The 17,917-nt window shown below is 41.2% G+C and overlaps 1 long non-coding RNA gene across 1 annotated transcript; it reads right to left on the bottom strand.

The window, feature by feature from the left end:
* Positions 1–11,666: 11,666 nt before the first annotated feature.
* On the bottom strand, positions 11,667–13,728 carry LOC129108858 (uncharacterized). Its single transcript, XR_008531934.1, has 4 exons — positions 13,474–13,728; positions 13,080–13,348; positions 12,517–12,631; positions 11,667–12,420 (listed from the first exon to the last, which is right to left on the bottom strand). It is a non-coding gene; the product is annotated as an uncharacterized LOC129108858 (long non-coding RNA).
* Positions 13,729–17,917: the final 4,189 nt, after the last annotated feature.

The raw sequence follows: 17,917 nt of genomic DNA, 5'->3' as shown, positions 1-17,917 counted from the left end.
AGTATACCTGCTGGTCAACCAGGACAAAGAAACCACCCTCCAGCCCCTTTAGTTACTCTTACTGTAGCCCCATGCACATCACTTCAACCTGTGATGAAATCCCGAGCATGACAGCCCTGCAGGGCCTAGCTACGGTTGCAATTCTACGATGGGCGGACTGCTGTTCAACAGAGGGGGTTAGCGAGCGGTCAATTAAGACAAAGCATCCAATGCTGTTGTGGACAGTATATCTCAGCACAGTCTCCAGCTTTGTCAGGATACAGCAACATGCTCACACCAAACATTTTGCAAAGTGATTGATGTGCATCACTAAACCTGGGAATGCTCACAGGCAGTTGTAAAGCTATACTCTCGCCATAAACACATGACCACCACACAGGTCCTCGGGGATAAGGAAGACAAATTGAGGTGTTAGAGACAGATGCCAAAAGAGATAGAGAGAGATACTCACCGGGGTTTTATGGGTCATATATTTAAAGTGTGATGGAAGGTGGGCATTAGCACATTTGCGTACACCATGTTTCCTGTGGGTAGGATTAAGGGGAATTGTGTGAGGGCCGCTTGGTATGTGAGGAATAATGTCTGTGGGTAACAGAGCAGTGATTTCTTATGATGTCTGAAGAGGTGTCATTACCTCTAATGTCCTTTCAGACGGTAAGCACCAGGTCAAAGGGTAGGGAGTGCACTTTGTCTCCCTCTGCGCCAGACTGGAAAAGCATGTTGATCTACTGCTAGAGGAGGAGGAAGAATAGAAGAAGAATAGATTAGCGAGTGGGAAAGACAGAAATTGTTTGGACATTATAAGCGCAAAAGGACAGAATATAATGTTGGAAATAGAAAAAGATGAAGCGGAAGGAGTGAGCTCTTATAGATCTGTATACGCCGCCCACCCATCCACTTCCTCGAATTCGACTCCTATATCTGTTTATAGGACGCACTACTTCAACTGGTTTTGCATAAAAAAAGAAAAATTCTGGAGTCTATCTGTATGTCCTTCAAATATCTCGACAACCATTCATCCAATCCATGACATTTGGTGCAATAAAGACACGCGACAAGTTAAATCGTAATACTCTTTGAATAAACAGCAGGGGCGGGGCCTCGGTCCAGCATGTCGTCTGCAGTGGGCAGACAGCGGCTCATTGGTTGCATTTCACCCTACATTCAACTCTTTTTCGCTTCCCTGCTTTGCTATTTACTCTTCACTCTTTCTCTAACTGGGAATGTTGGTATTGGCAGTGGTAGAAGAGGAAGGCTACCCAAAACTTTATTTCTGAAGTAAAACTATGAATAGTAAAACTATAAATATTGCACAAGAGTGAAAGGAAAGCATTATCACAACAATGTATTTAAATTTCTTAGCCTTTGTTCAACGTGAAACTTTCAATTCTAATAAGATGCTGGATTTCATTTGACTTATTTTGACTTATTTTGTGAGTATAATCTCCATCTGCAACGTAACCAGTAACAGTTCTCTGTCAGGTAAATGCAGTTGTACTAAGTATAAGTACACAGTTAGTACTAGAACGTTGAATTTTTCATGCTTTGGGAGTCTTTCGGAAGTTATTTCACGGTACAATGAGTTAGAATAGTAACATAATTCAATATTTTTCATATCTAAACATCATAATAAATCTACAGTATAGCTGCCTACCTTGCCTAATGTAAAAGTATGCCCCTGGTGTGACTTGGGTTTATGACACATTTATTTATTTACTTGTAACAGGGACAGTGCACATCTTCTTAGCTGATCCAGTGTTAGTAATAAGCTAATTTACATCTGCAAAGTAGTCCCTCGACAGGAAACAGAGAATAACGTGTAATATGTTCGGAAAATGCTACAAACTACAAGCAGCATGACCACAAGCCAAGCATTCAGCCCGTTCTGACCAGGCATATTTCCAAATAGTTCAAAATAGTTGTAATTTTCTGAGGAAGGCTGCTCTTAGAGGAGAGCTCTACCTCTGGATACTGCTCATTGAGAAACAATACTGCCAAATGATCAGTAGATAAAACGCAAAGCCAAACACAATGCAATCAACAGCTTGGAGAGTAATACACAATATTGGGGAATTTCTTTTTTTTGCAGTTGAATGTGAAGCAGTCTGTACATTTGCTTGTTCAAACCCAGAATTTACTTTAATAGAATTTGTATTTGTCTCCACTTGCATCTGGAAAAAAAGACAAGTGCCTTCCAGACCATGATTACATGTTACATTTTGTTGTAACATTTTTAATTAGAGAACACACAGACGCAGAGGATGTGGAACAAGTTGAGTCACAGTTGGTTTTGGTGTCAGAAACGGAGCATTTCATGGCTTTGTATTCATCCACTTACATTACATTAGTTTACTCCCATGTTTTACTCTTTTGTTAAGGCTCAAAGCTCTTGATTTAATAAAATAAAAGTAAAAACTTCAGCTTTATACTTTTCTCCTGTGCAGTAAATTCCTTCTGCCCTGATGCTGACCCTGTAGGGAGGCTTCAATGCTCTTCAGTACTGCACCAACATGCATTTTTCCATTGTTCCATGTGTGATTACATCCATGATGTAATGTGAGTGTGCTACACCCACCCCGAGGCTACAGTGGGACTTCTGCTGCTGGAAGAATAATTTGCAATCTTCTGTTTTGTTTGTTTTACCTCACATCGGATGGAATTCCCCTCTTATCTAAATCCAATAATTACTTAAACCTGGATGTCAAAACACTTTCCATTATTATCATAGCCCTGTTTCCCCCTTTTTCCTTTGATGCCAGTTGTTACCATGCAGCAACACAGTCCCTGGGTCTTTGTTAGCTCAACTGAGTTGTCAGGATCCACAAGGAGTTAAATCCGTCCTAGGGGACAGAACAACTGTTTGTCTGATCTCAGGATGTTGTGCTGACTTGTCAGAATTAAGACCACACAATACTATATCTAACTTTCCATCATAACCAGCCTTCAGACGTGGTGCCTGTTTACAGAAACAACATGCTGAGGATGTTTTATTAACTCTAAGAGTAAATAGAAACCTGAAGAATGATACAGAGTAACAAAATCAGCAACATTTAGTTTGAAATAAAATAGATTGCTGCTATGGCTATTTTTTTTGTAAACCAATATTATAGTGTAAGGCAGTGTATTCAGCTGAAAAATTACATCAATTATATATAAGTCACTGACTTTGTACTTTGGTGCATTTCTTTAATGCCAACTCTGAGGCACGTTTTTGTATAAGACCACAATACCTCCACCAGTTAATAGTTTCCCTTCAAATGCGATGGCCTGTTTAGCACTTTGAGCATAATCCTTGTTTTTCAGATGTGCTTTGTTGAAGTTTTGGGTGTGTGTTGGTTTGAGCTTTAGTTAATTTGGCTTCAACTTCTGGCTTGTTCTTTCACTGAACAGATTTAGGTGAATTTGCTGTCTTTTACCTGCACATTCTTCTGTCCCCTCAGTGACCTTGTTGATGGGAGGCAGTGGGGGGGATGAGTGTTTTGGGGTAATTAAAAGTTGGTTTAGGCGTGGCTAAAAGCACCAATGAAAACACAAAGCAAAAGGTTAAAGGGCTTCAGTGGCTCCCCTCCAAGAGGCTTTACAGATAATACAAGTTCTGCTGACAGGAAGCTTTCAGTGGATGAAAAGATATTTTGTAGGAAGTTGGGCATTTTTGGGATAATGATGATTATCTACCTCAACATAGGTTCGATTCAAATCATTTCCGCAGGTTGTGACCATGTTGCATTCACCAAAGCAACTGAGATGTAGGAACAAGGCAACATTGCCGCTTTGAAGTCAGGCTAAGAAACACAAGAAGTCAGAAACAAATGTAAAAAAACATTACTAAGAATATGTGCACCTCTTATTTGGAGACGGTAATCATCTCTTATCACAACGGAGAAAAAGTGTGTGCATATATCTGCGGTAAGTACAGTTGGTCAAAATTGAACCAGGAAGTCAGACTGTAAACTGTCATGGATGTTTTAAACAAACTCCCAGAAAGAGCGCCATAATACTACAAACACAGAACTTTTCCGAATTTTTCACAGCTGTAAAAATGGTCCAGATGTGGATGTAAGGGGAGAAAGAGAAAAAGGGAGGCGAGTACAGGCATAGCAGAACATTTACCTCCTCAAGGGTTTGCCCTGTCTCCAGCTTTTGTGCCGTGAATAGCCTCTCTAAAGTCATTACTTTCTTAATTGGGCCAACTCGACATGTTTTCTCAAAGTCTAAAGTAGTTTATGATTCCGAGACACAAACACTAAGAACTGTCGTTTCCCCCCGTGGCCTCAGGGCGACATGCCTGCATGCCATGTGAGGAGGCAGGAAGACACCTGTGTCAGATTTACCGTGATCCCTGTATACAGCAGACAGCAGCGTGCCTGCTCTGATGACCGAATTGTAGTCAGCTTATTGTATCCCGGGGGTCCAAATCTGTGATGAAAGTATAATGGACAGCTATGTCCTTTTCCAACCTCTCCAAAGACACCACAGGGTTAAGCAGGGAGAGACGGGGGATGATAATTAGAAGGTGCACCAGTAGGACACCGTGTCCTCTGACAATCACCTAAAAGAGAGTTCATTCCTCCTCACTGATTCCTATAGTATTCATGTGATTTAAAATCGCAAGTGAATGAGCACGCTGGGCTGCAAACAGCTGGAGTTTTCTGTGCTTCAATAGCCTCTATGCATGATATTTGCTGTACGTTGTAATGCAATGTTTGAGACACGTTGAATTGAAGTCGGTGGGCAATCTGGTTTGATTGAATAGAAGCAGAGGTCCCCATCTGGGGATCCATTCTTCTGATTTACTGGGACAAGACATTCCATGTAAGTAGAATGAAAAGCATTCACTCCAAATGCCATTCTGTCCCTTACTTGTTTTGACAAAGATGAATGGTTGGCTATAGAAGACTTTTAATCAAGGTTTAAGAATATAGAATCTATTAAAGTGTGTGCCAGCAGACCACTTTGGAATATCAACATGAGGTGTGGATCTTTTAAGTAATGAAACTGCATCACTTTCACTTCACTTAAAGTTCGCTGCGTTACACCTAAAAAGCTTTTGGGAAATCACTCTGATGCAGCACAACGAGCTCAGATTTCATTCTACTAAACCAGCAAATTAAATCAAAAAGCTACCATATAGACCCTGACAACACCTCTTAAGGACCTGAGTTCGGCCGAGTTCCTCTGAGCACCAGTTCCTCTGAGCACCAGTCCCTCTGAGCACCAGTCCCTCTGAGCACCAGTCCCTCTGAGCACCAGTCCCTTGGAGGATTCCTCCTGCGTGCTGGGCTTGGCCTCGTCACCTGCACGAGGAGAAGGATGAAGCAGAAGCATGGAAGCTGTGAATGTGTGACGCTTTGGTTGCAGTGGCAGGACCTTTCCGTGCCTCTCTCTTTTTCTTTGGCAGGACCAGGAGACCCTGCGTGGGGGCCACCCCCTCTGACATCAGCGGGGCCCCGCAGCCCTGGGAAGTTGAGCATGTGAGCTTCCCCAGGTCATTAGGGAGAGGCTTGAAAAGACTGTCACCAGGAAGGAGATAAGCCGCGAGGGGCGCAGTAATAAGGCCCTGAATAATAGCCCCTCTGTAGAGAGCCACTGAGGACACAGACCCAGGGATTAAAGGGAGACTGAAAAGGAGAAAGTCAATGGACCTCCTCAAAAATATGAACCAGAGTGTCGGTGAATGGTGCGGGGGGGGAGTTATCAGCATTCTGGGGGCTCCTTCCCTGGGCCCCATCAAGCTCAAGGAGAAGGGAGGTGTTCTGTGTTCTTAGTCTCTTCTGTCTTTTTTAAAGCAAGGTATTTTTGCTGTGTTGGCATGTAGCGTTAACGCCGCCACACAAAACCTTATAACACTTGCTGACCTTGCAGTTCATTCAAGAAATGCTCAAATCTCTGAGTCTCCTGCAACTTACATGTAATGTATTCCTACTGTCCAGGAATATAAATGTGCCTGTATTCCATGGGTGTAGAGTACAGATGTGTGGATATTTCTGTGTACCTACTATAGGTCTCTGATGGTATGTGTCTCTTGGTAAACGTTAGCCTTGTCTGCAGGAGTTTGTTCCTTCCTGATAAAATCTCACCCTTTTTGTCCACATCCTGTGAAACGTTTCTTTCTACCTCAGTTCATTGAAATAGCTGATCAATGTTTGCTTATACAACAGTACTGGAAACATTATTTGTACCTGCATGTTTATAGTGCACCATATGGTAGAATATGCACAATGTATTGTAGTATTTCTATGCGCATAGTGAAAAATATAGATTATTTATCGAATTTCCCTCTGTAAACTACAATTATGGCCCACGTTGAATTGTTTCAAAGCTATATCTTGTGCCTGTATCCAAGATTTTTTTCGAACAGGACAGTTGTTGCAGGTGGAAGTCAGTATAAATCCATACTGCTGCGTGACTTAATATGCTGCAAATTGCTTTCCTACCTTGGGACCTGTTCCCGGTGCCGCATTGATCACCACAGTGAGTTCAGTTTGACGGACGTTTCGGACTAAAACACTCTCAGCTGCATTGGTTGTAACACAAACCTAGAAGGTAATTCGGCCCCATGCCAGCTATTGAAACGCAGGAAAACCTCACAAAGCTCTCTAATCTGTCAACGGAAATTCAATTTCTTGGACACCCAATAAAATGTACAGTCGGGGGGTCTATTTGTGAGTCGCTCTCGGGGAGGTTGCGGCAACTGATGAATTGCCAAGTAATTAGGTAATTCCCTTCAATGCACACTATCTGAATCAATTTCCGATCTCACCGCAATGCTGTGCAGTTTACCATAATGTGAGCCACATTGTCAGATGCTGGGAGCCGTAATATGAAGCAGACACGTGAGGCTGAATTCAGACGGGCCCCGATCCCATCTGCTGGAGCCACGAGGGCTCTGCCAAGGCTGCCCTCCAACCCCACAGCACTTATATGACGGACAATGAGTGAGACACAAACATTCCCTTCTGATTGTCTAATACCAAAGAAGAGTGGACATAAACAACTTCATGTTTTGCATCAGAAAAACAGCCTGGCTTTGTGATTCCTGCACTCACACACTTGATTCCAAAGCCAACAAATGCAAATTTCAATACACACTTTCTACGCTTACCCAGTTCTTAACTGAAGTGAAGGCTGGACAAAAATGAAGCCTGCCCCTTTCACTCCAACACTTCAGTCCAAGAAGTCTGTTAGCAGAGCCCCTTGAGACTCAACCTCTCTCTTCACCCCAGTGTCACCTCCCACACAGCTGCTTGCCGCCACATTGTCCCCCCATCATTGTCAATGTCACTGTCACCGCCAAGCACAACGTGCGGCCACCCTACTGCTAACCTTTCCTCTCACCAAGCCCAGCCCCCGGGGTTCTAGCTGTCGATTGTTCTGGGACACGGCCGTGGAGCTGAGTGGCGAATCAAAGCCCTCCTCTTCCGCAGCAGGAGAACCCCCCTTGGCTCTGGCTTGGTCCAGCCCGTTCGGCAGCCCACGGCAACCAGACTTCATTCCCTAGATCTCCGCTTTTAGGAACCCTGCCACTCCCCCCCACTCCCAAGCCACAATCCCTGGCCAGGAGCAAGCCCAGAGAGACAGGCAGGTCTGTGAATAGACTGAATGGGCATTTCTTCAGGCAAGGCTAATGGGTGGTCCCTTTACCTCGGGATTGGACTGCATGGAAGCAGCCCAGCCAAAAGAGCTCTCATGCAATGTCACCTCGAACAATAATCGGCAAAACCGCTCCAGAGTTTGGACTTCCTGGACAGACATTTACTTTGCCCCATTTCTTTTTGTTAAAGGGATTTTCAAAGGCAGCTCTTGCTGAGCAGGGAAGCTGTCTTGAACTCAACCCCCTCAGCTTTTCTCTCTCTCTCACCCTTCCTCTTTCTTCTCTCTCCCTTTCTTTGTTTGCTCAAGAGGTGTCAAGGATAAAGGTGTCTTTAACTCCCAAAGCTTTTACCTGGGAATATGTCCATCACTCACATGCCACTTGTTCAGTTAGCTGAAGCAGAGTAATTTGTTCATTCACCGTCTCCATTGATGTGTTTCCAGTGTTCCTTTAAAATGTCAGCATTAGATCTGCTTTTTTTCTTTACACTTATTTTCGAGCACGTATGGTGGCCTCAGTCCGGCGGGAGGAGTCCATGTGAGGTGACGTGTGAGCTTCGGTGCAGGTGAGCGCGCTTTCCTTGGCTTATGTTGTGCAAACAGAGGCTGTCGAAATACAACAGGGCCTCTGAAGGAACCACACCAGAGGGATCTATGTCTGTCATCTCATTGGGACACACACACACACACACACACACACACACACACACACACACACACACACACACACACACACACACACACACACACACACACACAAATGCACAGTGCTGAGACCGGCTGCATGTAAAGGTGCCTTTGATCAGAGTTTCTCTCAGATCTTCAGCAGCTTCCCTGCCATTTAGTCCTGTTTACACAACTTCAAACTCTAACTAGCAGAGGGACAATACCTGGAACGCCCATTTAAGGAGCTGGGGAAGATGTATAGTGGAGGACATGTTCGGATAACTTTGACCTGACTTTGTCCTGTTGTTCAGTTTTTCTGTTCATCATTATTGTCGCTGTCATCACGATTGTTTGTTCATGTTCAATCTTTTCCTTCCTGGACCTTTACTTGATTTCTATTAAGTCTTAGTTTTTTTCTTCTACGGAACACTCTTGTTCTAATAAGCACAAGAGATGCATTAGCCTCCAACAAAAGACACAATCATGTCCGTTTACATGCCAAGTAACAGTACTATCTATTTACCCCATGTCAGCTTTGCTTTTCTACATCAATCAATCTAATTTTGCATTAATAATCCGATACCACAGCTGCCAAACAGAGGCAACATGAAGAGACATACTGTCCATCGTGGACCCTATCACACCTAATAAAGATCCAACTGTCACGAGCTGCAGCGCTCAGGTGGATACCTCTGAAACGTATATATATAAGTCCAGTTGGATGGATGGGAGATCAAAACCAGGTGGAAGCTGTGATGACCATGTGCTGAGCTCTTACAGCAGCTCACAGCCCCCTCATGGGGGTAGGGGGTTAAATGAAGACCACCTGGACTGGGACTAATCCCCCAAACACTATCCTCCTTCACCAGGACTGCTTCATAGACTCATGCCACAGGATTTACGCAGTTTTGGATTTGAAACAGGCCGATGACTCTCCACCCCCGCCCACCCCCCCCCCCCCCCCTTTTTTTTGGGTTGGACAGTGGAGGTGGTGTGGAGGAGGCGCTGAACCTTTTCTTGCGAGTCTCTGATGTCATGAACCTGCTGAAGGTCATAGCTCATGCACACTGCGGAACAGTACTGGAGGTTGTTATGAGTGATGGATTATCATAAAATGTATTCCTTTTAAAATATTCAATTCCCAGTGCCTGTTTTGGATTAAGTGCTTGTGAACTGGAAAGGGACAAATGGTTCTGATTACCAAACTTTGCGTCCACTCTCTCTTGTGCAATTTCATAAGTTTCTCATTCATATCTGTTTGTTTTTATTTTGCAAAATCATATCTGTTATCAAATCACCGGACTTCTTGATACAATTGTAACTCCAAGTGAATGCGTAGAGTATTGAGGTCTTCATCCTGGTTATGTTTAACCAAGATTAGATTTGTGGATGCCAGATCTTTTGAAGTTGTGCTTAAGATACTAGCCTTAAACAATAACCTGGCGTCAGATTTGACTTTGCTGCACCGGATATAAATCACATACGGACACGGACAAACACATGCAGATAACATGATTAAATAAGCTACGGAGACTGGTTGTCTACATATATCTCAAGATAAGGGTAAAAAGTTGACAGACGATTGTCAAGCGATGCACCCATTTCCTGTTGGCAGCAAGTAGTCTTGGTATTGAAGATAGGAAACAAAAAAGCAGAATAGACCTCAACAGGCTTTAAACCTCTGATTCAAATGTAGAAACCTGATTTACATTGTTGTTAAAATCCTTGAGGTTGTCTAATACTGTAACAACACCAGATGAGTTAGCATTTCTGCACTTTTGGTTCACTCATCTTGAAGTCAATGGGTTTTTGTTGTTTGGTTTGAAATAAGAAGTGTGGATACCAAGCTAAAGAGATTTTTAGAGTTTTGTCCTATGACATAAAACACATCAGTAGATACCATCACACCCATTAATCAGCCTTCGCAGCCTCTTGTATACTCACGCTAATGCAACCATGACGTTGTTCGTTCATAGCTCAAAGTTAGCTTTTTACTTCTGATGATTGCATTCACATTTCAAAAAGAAATTTTGTGATCTAGTGACTACTTGCAGGGCTCGTAGTGCTTTTCAGTTCCTGAATATTATCTCTATCTTCTCTTAATGTTCTACTTCCCCCTGTAATGTTTTCACCATTTCACCACATTTCGCTTCAAACTGCTTGACAAACAAAAAAAATCTTGATTATAATGCATATTTTCAAAAAACCTTGGTGTGAATCTTTTTATATTTATCATGTTGTAGTGATTTTCTTTGTTTTGTGCATGATTTTTTTCATTTGTATGCCAGTGTGAGTGATGTTTTCAAATGTGTGTGTGCTATGCAGTGCACAGTTTGAATTGTGTGTGTGAGTTAATGTTTGAATTATGCACTATGGTTCCGCACTTACTTAAGTGCACAAACCTTGGTGACATTAAAACACTATAAACACACACATCACAGACACTCATAGACACAAAATGGCTCTCTTTTCATTCACTGGATTTCACCGGACACTTTACTCACACAGTAGCAGTGGGACTTGAACAAAGAGAGTACTAGTGTGCAGTGTGAAAGCTCAAACTTCCTTATCAAGGAACGTTCTGAGAACACTAATTTTAGATGTCCTTGTATCTCTGAGGTCGGGTTATCTGTGGCTGAAAGTTCCCTGGGTCTTCTGAGTCTGGGAGTACCAGGACTTCATCAGGGGACACCTTGGCACACTGAAACCACACTCTCAAAGAGTCTGTTCCAGCAGAGACTCAGCACAGTGTGGTGTTGTTTGTGTAAATTTATCGCAGAGACATGAGTGTGATATCTATCTTGTCATCCAACACGTTGCTTCTCAAAATGTTGAACTATTGCTTCAACGCTTCGAGTTAAAGAAACAGGATCTGATTCTAAGATACATATTTTGGTCTTCACCAAGAGAGACAAAAAAAATACTGTGTGTGTGCATGTGATGTGTGCATGTGATGTGTGTGCGCACAACATCTTTGTGCTACAAGGCCCTAATCCTGCTATAAAGGAGTGAAATGAGGCAAAAAGGTTTTTATGAGAGCATAGAATAGCAGTGAGTTCAGTGGGTGTGTACAAGGATGAGCCCTGCTTTACACAGACTAAACAGAAAATGTTAAAGCCTACCAATGATCTGCCATGTTCCATGTGTAACTGGTGGCCTCAAATCATCATGATCCTGATAGGTACAGCAGCCTTTGATCATCTATCCATTTCTTATGCTAGAAATCTTGTCACTGGAGGAAGATCCACTTGTGCACATTGTTGGTGAGAGGAAGTTATTCGCTGTTACACAATTTCACACATCTAAACACTTTTTAGAAGAGTCTTTTTTTTTTTAATAGAACAGAGGTCACAAGGTTACATGTTTTTTTTTATTTGTCATTGTAGGACAGGGTTGCACAATTTGCTAGATAGAAAAGAAATCAAACAAAGACATAATAAAACAATATTATATTTGGAGGGTGGAGGATGAGTTAAGGAGTCTCACAGCCAGAGGAAAGAAGCTGTTTATAATCTGGTGGTTCGGCAGCTGATACTTCTGTATCTCTTTCCAGACAGCATCAGGTTGTGGCTGGGTCCGGTTTTGTTTTTTAATATCCCCAACTCTTTGCAGGCTCCTCTTCTCACCAATATCACTGATGATATTGGTATTGATTGACATGATATTGTGATATATGATATTATAGGAAATATTAAAGTGGAACATGAATTCCACCTTGCAGACTTGATTGCCCAGTATCTAGTCAATGTTAAAATAATGTACTCTTAAAATACAGAAAACAATACATAACTCAAGGACTTAAAAATGTGGGTCCCAACAAGTTTTGACTTGGGTGGCCCATCAGGGGCCTGATTTATGCAGGGTTAGCATGAAGTATGCGCACGCACACATAAGTACATTAGAATATTCACTACTCATCTACTTTAATTACTAACATTACAGTATGTAACAGTTTCTTACATTCCTGCGTTTAAATATAAAAGCTAAATAGATAATGCGGTGGACATTTTGATTTCTTGAGTGGTGCGTACCTCCCCAGAACACTACTTGGACACACCCCTGGTGCGTGGTAAAATAACACTATAGTCTTGCCCAACATCTGCTTGATTCAGGGAAGCATACGTGTCCATTTCAACACTAGGTACCCTCTGTTGACTCTTACCCCTGAAAATATAAAAGAAAAGATTGTAAAAAACGTAATGGTTTGATTTTTTCACATCAGTATTAGGATTTGCATTTAGCATCATTTCATATTCTTACCGTTTGTAAATGCAGATGATCAGGGTGGTGAGGAGGACCAGGTTCAGAATTAAAGACACACCAGCAATTATCCAGGGAAGGGCTTCATCAGACTTGGGATTCGTACCCAACCAATCTAAAGAAATCATAGTTTGCACTTCATTAAAATGTTTTTTTAACCAATAGAATCTAACAGGATTGCAGCTTTCAACAGCAGGTCAGCAGCGTGTCAACATTCAGTGTTGTCAAGGAAATCTCTCTTAATCCTTTGTCTACCATTCTGACTGATAGTCAATTTTCTCCCAGTAGTCAATTAAAAAAGTATGAATATAGATCAACGCAATACTTAATGTATATCATTTCAAAAAAACTTAGCTGAGGGTTTAACACTCCTTGATTTTTGCTGCATAATGGTTATTTTAATATTTAAAAACAGCATTAACTTAAATTCACAATGGAAAAAGTAAGATATTCTGATATGAATCTTTTAAACGATGAACTGTATTGGATAAGTCTTGCATAATGGCCATTCAAACAGAGAGCACTTTGTACCATGCATTGAGCAGATAAGAAGGACTACTCACAGTTCTCAGTGTAGTTCAGGAGCGGAAGTTCAATCTCGACCTGGCCCAGTTCATTGCTGCTGATGCATGTGGTGTTGCTATAGTCAGCAGCCAGCATAGTGATGGTGCTGTGAACTGTCTGGATGCTACTAAAGCTGGTGACTGAGAAGTTAGTGAGGGAGGCCCAAGGCCAGTTGATTAGTGGCATTGGATTCCCCGACTGATGCACAAACAGACCACAAGCTTTCCTTCAACCATGCACCGGGAACCATTTTGGATCTTAGGAGTAACTGAAAGTAAGAAAGAAACACAATTGAGATAATACTAGTGCAATTTTATGAGCAGTATAGAGACAGTATGGGTAAGAAGCATGTCAAATGAATATTTAGTCAAACAAATGCTGCAGCCTACTTACATTCCACGGTCAAGGTGTCAGTTGTCCTGGCAACACTGTGACCATAATCTACCACACATGTGATGTTGGTGTTGTGGTCATCGGCGATAGGAATGAGTTCTAAATGATTAAGATTATAATCCAGGCAATAATCCTCTATACACACCGAACTATAACCAAAATGCACCGTAGACTGTCCATCAGCTTTTGTCCATTCCCAGTGGACATTTGGACTTTCATTGCAGATTTCTTCAGCCGGACATGACAGTGTGTAAGATCGTCCCTCCCTCATGGGTTTAGCCCGAAAAGGTGGTCTTTTGGGTGATTCTGAAAATAAATACAATTATAACATTGTCACCTGTTGCAAGCTACTTTCCTGTCAATTAGCTCAGCCTTTGAGAATGCAGTGGAGGTTTTAAGAAATAGTTCAAAATGTTAGTAAAATGTATTTAATTGCTTTCGTTCCAAGTGTGAGATGAGAGGATCAATACCACTCGCATGTCGGAGCTTAAATCAAGCAGGGGTTAACCGGCTGACTCCATTCAAATGAAAGAAATGTTTCTACAGTTAACAAATGAACACACTGTAATTAATTGTTTAGTCCATGGACAGACAAAATGTAAAAAAATGCGTAGTCTTAGGGGAGTAGTAACAATGCTGTAACTACATATTTGATGAAATGTTGAACTATTCTTTTTGCTGTTTTTATTATTATTTTTATTTGCCATGAATATATTTTATTACTAGTAATACAAATCAATTACCTTTTAATAAGCAAGAGATGTATTACTCACCCAAACCTGAGATCTGTATCCTCTTTGGAAGAATATACGTCTGATTACATCCCCATTCCAGTTTGAGGCCATAGTCATGCTCTCCAGGTGGTAGACAATTTATCTCGAAATTGTCTATTGTCCCAAATTCTGTATTGTTAACATATTTTCTATCTACTGTATTTTGTGGATCTCCTTTGAACCAAATCTTCCAATAGGGGATTGTAACTTTGTTTGTTGGAAAAGTTAATACATATGAGATCCCAATGTGGCCATTTGGATCTTGAATGTATGAGATCACATCGATTGAAAACTCTTTTTCATTCAGAGTTTCTGCCAAAGAAAGCAAAATTGCAACAATTAAAACAATTTCCTTAATTGTTCGACGCGGAATGTATATAAATTTACTGTATTCGAAAAAAACTATTCATCATACCTTTGACACACGGATCCTGGCAGCTCCCGGCCTTAAAAAAGAGGCAGAGAATCACTGAGTAGATCAAAGTCATCCTTGTGTTCTGGAGGAACTGGGAGGCAAATTAAAAGCTGATTAATAAATTACAAATATTACATTTTATATTAAAACTTGTATATTTCTCCACTAAGTATATTCTATTTTTACACAGCACTGTTGTATTTTTTTAACATACATATCAACTATTAAGTAAAGTCTTAGTATTAGTGTACAATTTATGAACTCACCCCGCAGTCCGCAGTGTGATCAGTGTCGTGTTAGATCTAAGATACTTTTTTGTTTTGTTTTAGCACTGATGATAACTTCCTTTTTGTTTTCTGCAGTCTGAAGTCAAATTCACAAATACACAAACCATCAAACAGCTGAAGCTTTTGCATCTCCGCACAGGTCACATGTACTTCTGCTATTTTTAATGGTGTACTAGGAAGTGGTCATTCGCAAGAACCACTGCATTTATTCATTTTCTTGCCAATCGTTCAGTAAAGATCTTGTGCATAATGATGACATTGTGGGAATTATACATCCTCATTTTTGAGGGTAATGTGGTTGAGAGAAAAGGGTGTATTTCACACATTTTCTGTGAGTATCTGTTTTGTATGCTTTTACAGAATGTAAAAAGACTAGGTTTTATAATGTAACAATCATACAGAGAAAGGGTAACCAGACCTAGAGTGAACTGACTTTTGAATACAGAATCACCATTTAAAATTCATTGTACTGGAGGACTTTGACTTAATTTGTGTCCTGAAAAGTAGTCTGAGCTAGTTTATTTGTAACGCGATGAGAAGCGTTAAGATCCAGTAACCCAGAAAGCAATCACAGATTTTTCCTCCAGTCCAGCTTGTCTTTTTCTGGGCATCCATGATGGAAGTGGACTCTCCCGCCAAACTTTCATTGGGCGGTGTTATCTTTTCGCACCCCATGTGACCATGGTGTGTGTTATTTTTGGTTGCTGGTCACAAATAGTACCGCAGTTGTCCAGCCTGTGGCCTTTGGGGATTCAAATGATCCTATGATTGCTCGTCTTCCTTTCAAATAGGTGGATATCAATTATTGAATAACATATAATATGTCTGAGCACTGGTAGGTGAATGCAAAGCTTGATTATATGCATAAAGGGTGTGCATAAAAAAAGTCACTTGATGTTCAAGTGCTGGTTTGAAAACCGATCCTTACCATAGTTGATGCCAACCCTCATGAGAGTACTGAGGGAACAGGACATTTAAGTGTGTGTGTTTAGTGTGTATAAACAGAATAGATGTCATCTCGAGGCGGGAAGCCATCAAGTTAGAAGCTAGTGTTGTAAACTAATCTCTCCCTGAGCTCTGATATATCTAAACATCACCTGTTAACCCTGACCCATGCATACTGATTGAAAAGAGAGGTTGGTTGGTGTGGTGAGAGAAGGAACTTGCATGTTTGTTGATGTCTGTATGTATGGGAGAGTCTGGGAGACAAAAAACTGAGGGATAAAAAAAGGGCAAGGCAAAGGAGAGATATATTTTGGGAAAGACAGTTACTGTATTTAATGACTCTCCAAGAGTTAGAAGAGAAGAGCAATACCACTCTCATGTCTGTGTGTATTAGAAGTACAACGAGACATGGCTAGCTTTATTCTCAAAAAAAACATTTTACCACTTACTAGCGCTAAACTCGTTAAATAACATGCGGTATCTAGTTTGTTTAATCCAAACACAAACAGTAGTTTACCGACATCATTTCAAGGCAGTTATGTGCTGTAACTTTGTCTTTGCCAACAACAGCTGGGCAAAGTGAGCGCACAGAAGTGCTGAGTGGATGGATATTATGTTCATAAAGAAATGGTTACACACGGTCACTCTCTTAAAACTACAAATCTTCATTTTTACATCTGTCTTTGAGTACAGATTAAACAAACAAGTTAAAATGTATTTAAGTGACAGACCCAGGCTAGCTGCTTCCCCCTGCTTCCAGTTATTATGCTAAGCTAGGCTAATCACCTTCTGGCGAATTCTCTATTCTTGTACAGAACCAAATTCCAAACTCTAGGAAAGACAGCAAATCATTGTATGTTTTTTTGTGTGTTTTTTGTTGAAAACCTACAGAAGACTCTTTTTTTTCCTTGAGTTGTGTAGTCCATCATAATACATATTGAATCTACATTGACTGTAGTCAAAGTTACATTAACCTATAAAGTTAAAACAAATACATTCAAGTTTCTAGAACTGTTGAAAAGAAGCTATTAAAACAAAATAAATCACAATACTAATGAAACACAAAAGTACATTTCTCATTTCATTTCCTTTGTTACTCAACACTGCGCTGTCAAAATTCCCGTTTGACAACAAATCCTCCACATTGTCATGACACACCTGAAGTCAGCATGTATAGAAATAAATAGTAATCACATATGATGGTTTAACAAGTAAAGCCTGACACTGGCAGAAACCAAAATCTTTTTTATTAAAGCAAACTTAAAAAAAGAGCTCACACCAGGGTTTTCTTTACGTATGACCTCACATGCATGACTCCATCTCCAGAACCGTATGTGTATACTAAACTATAAGTGGACCGGCAGAAAGATCCAAGGACCCCCTACTGGACTGTCATCAAATCACATGAGTCACTGCCCGCTTAAAGCACACAGCTGTTAATATCCCAAATACTAGGCAGCTGTCTCTGGCGTGGGTCTGTGCCACTTATCACTGCCAGATTAGTCCACTATGCGACAGGGGAAAATGCAGAGCCCTGCAGAGTGAAATGGTCAGCGTTTTGCCTTCTGGTCCTGCTCTGAGTAAAACATGAGGAAAGCAGGTGATTGTGTGGCGTTCAACATATCAAGTGGCAAGAAGTTGTTTCCTCTTGTCAACTTGACCAATTTAACTGAACAGCTGATTCCTTTGCATCTGATATGTAGGTGTCTATATGTATGCTTTAAGTTAGGAATTCCATGCTGAAAACACTTGCTGGTGAGGAATGTGAGAAAATGTAAGAAGAAATCAGCACCCACTATTTCTATCATGGGGATAGATGCAAGGTTGCCTGCAGACAACTGCAGAAAGGCAATGCATTTCTCTGTGAAACCCAATCACTCAGAGAGAAGTCATGAGACTTGTGTAGCATACACAGAGATTGCATCCTGTCTGTGAAACGCTCACATAGCTTCTGTTTAGATCATCGTCCCCACTGCATTTATGAGTGTGATGTCTTATTACAGTTTGTGACTCCTCCCCTTACC

This window comes from Anoplopoma fimbria, chromosome 19 (assembly GCF_027596085.1).
Source record: "Anoplopoma fimbria isolate UVic2021 breed Golden Eagle Sablefish chromosome 19, Afim_UVic_2022, whole genome shotgun sequence".
Classification (NCBI taxonomy): Eukaryota; Metazoa; Chordata; class Actinopteri; order Perciformes; family Anoplopomatidae; genus Anoplopoma; species Anoplopoma fimbria.
This window is presented reverse-complemented; position numbering and strand designations above follow the sequence as displayed.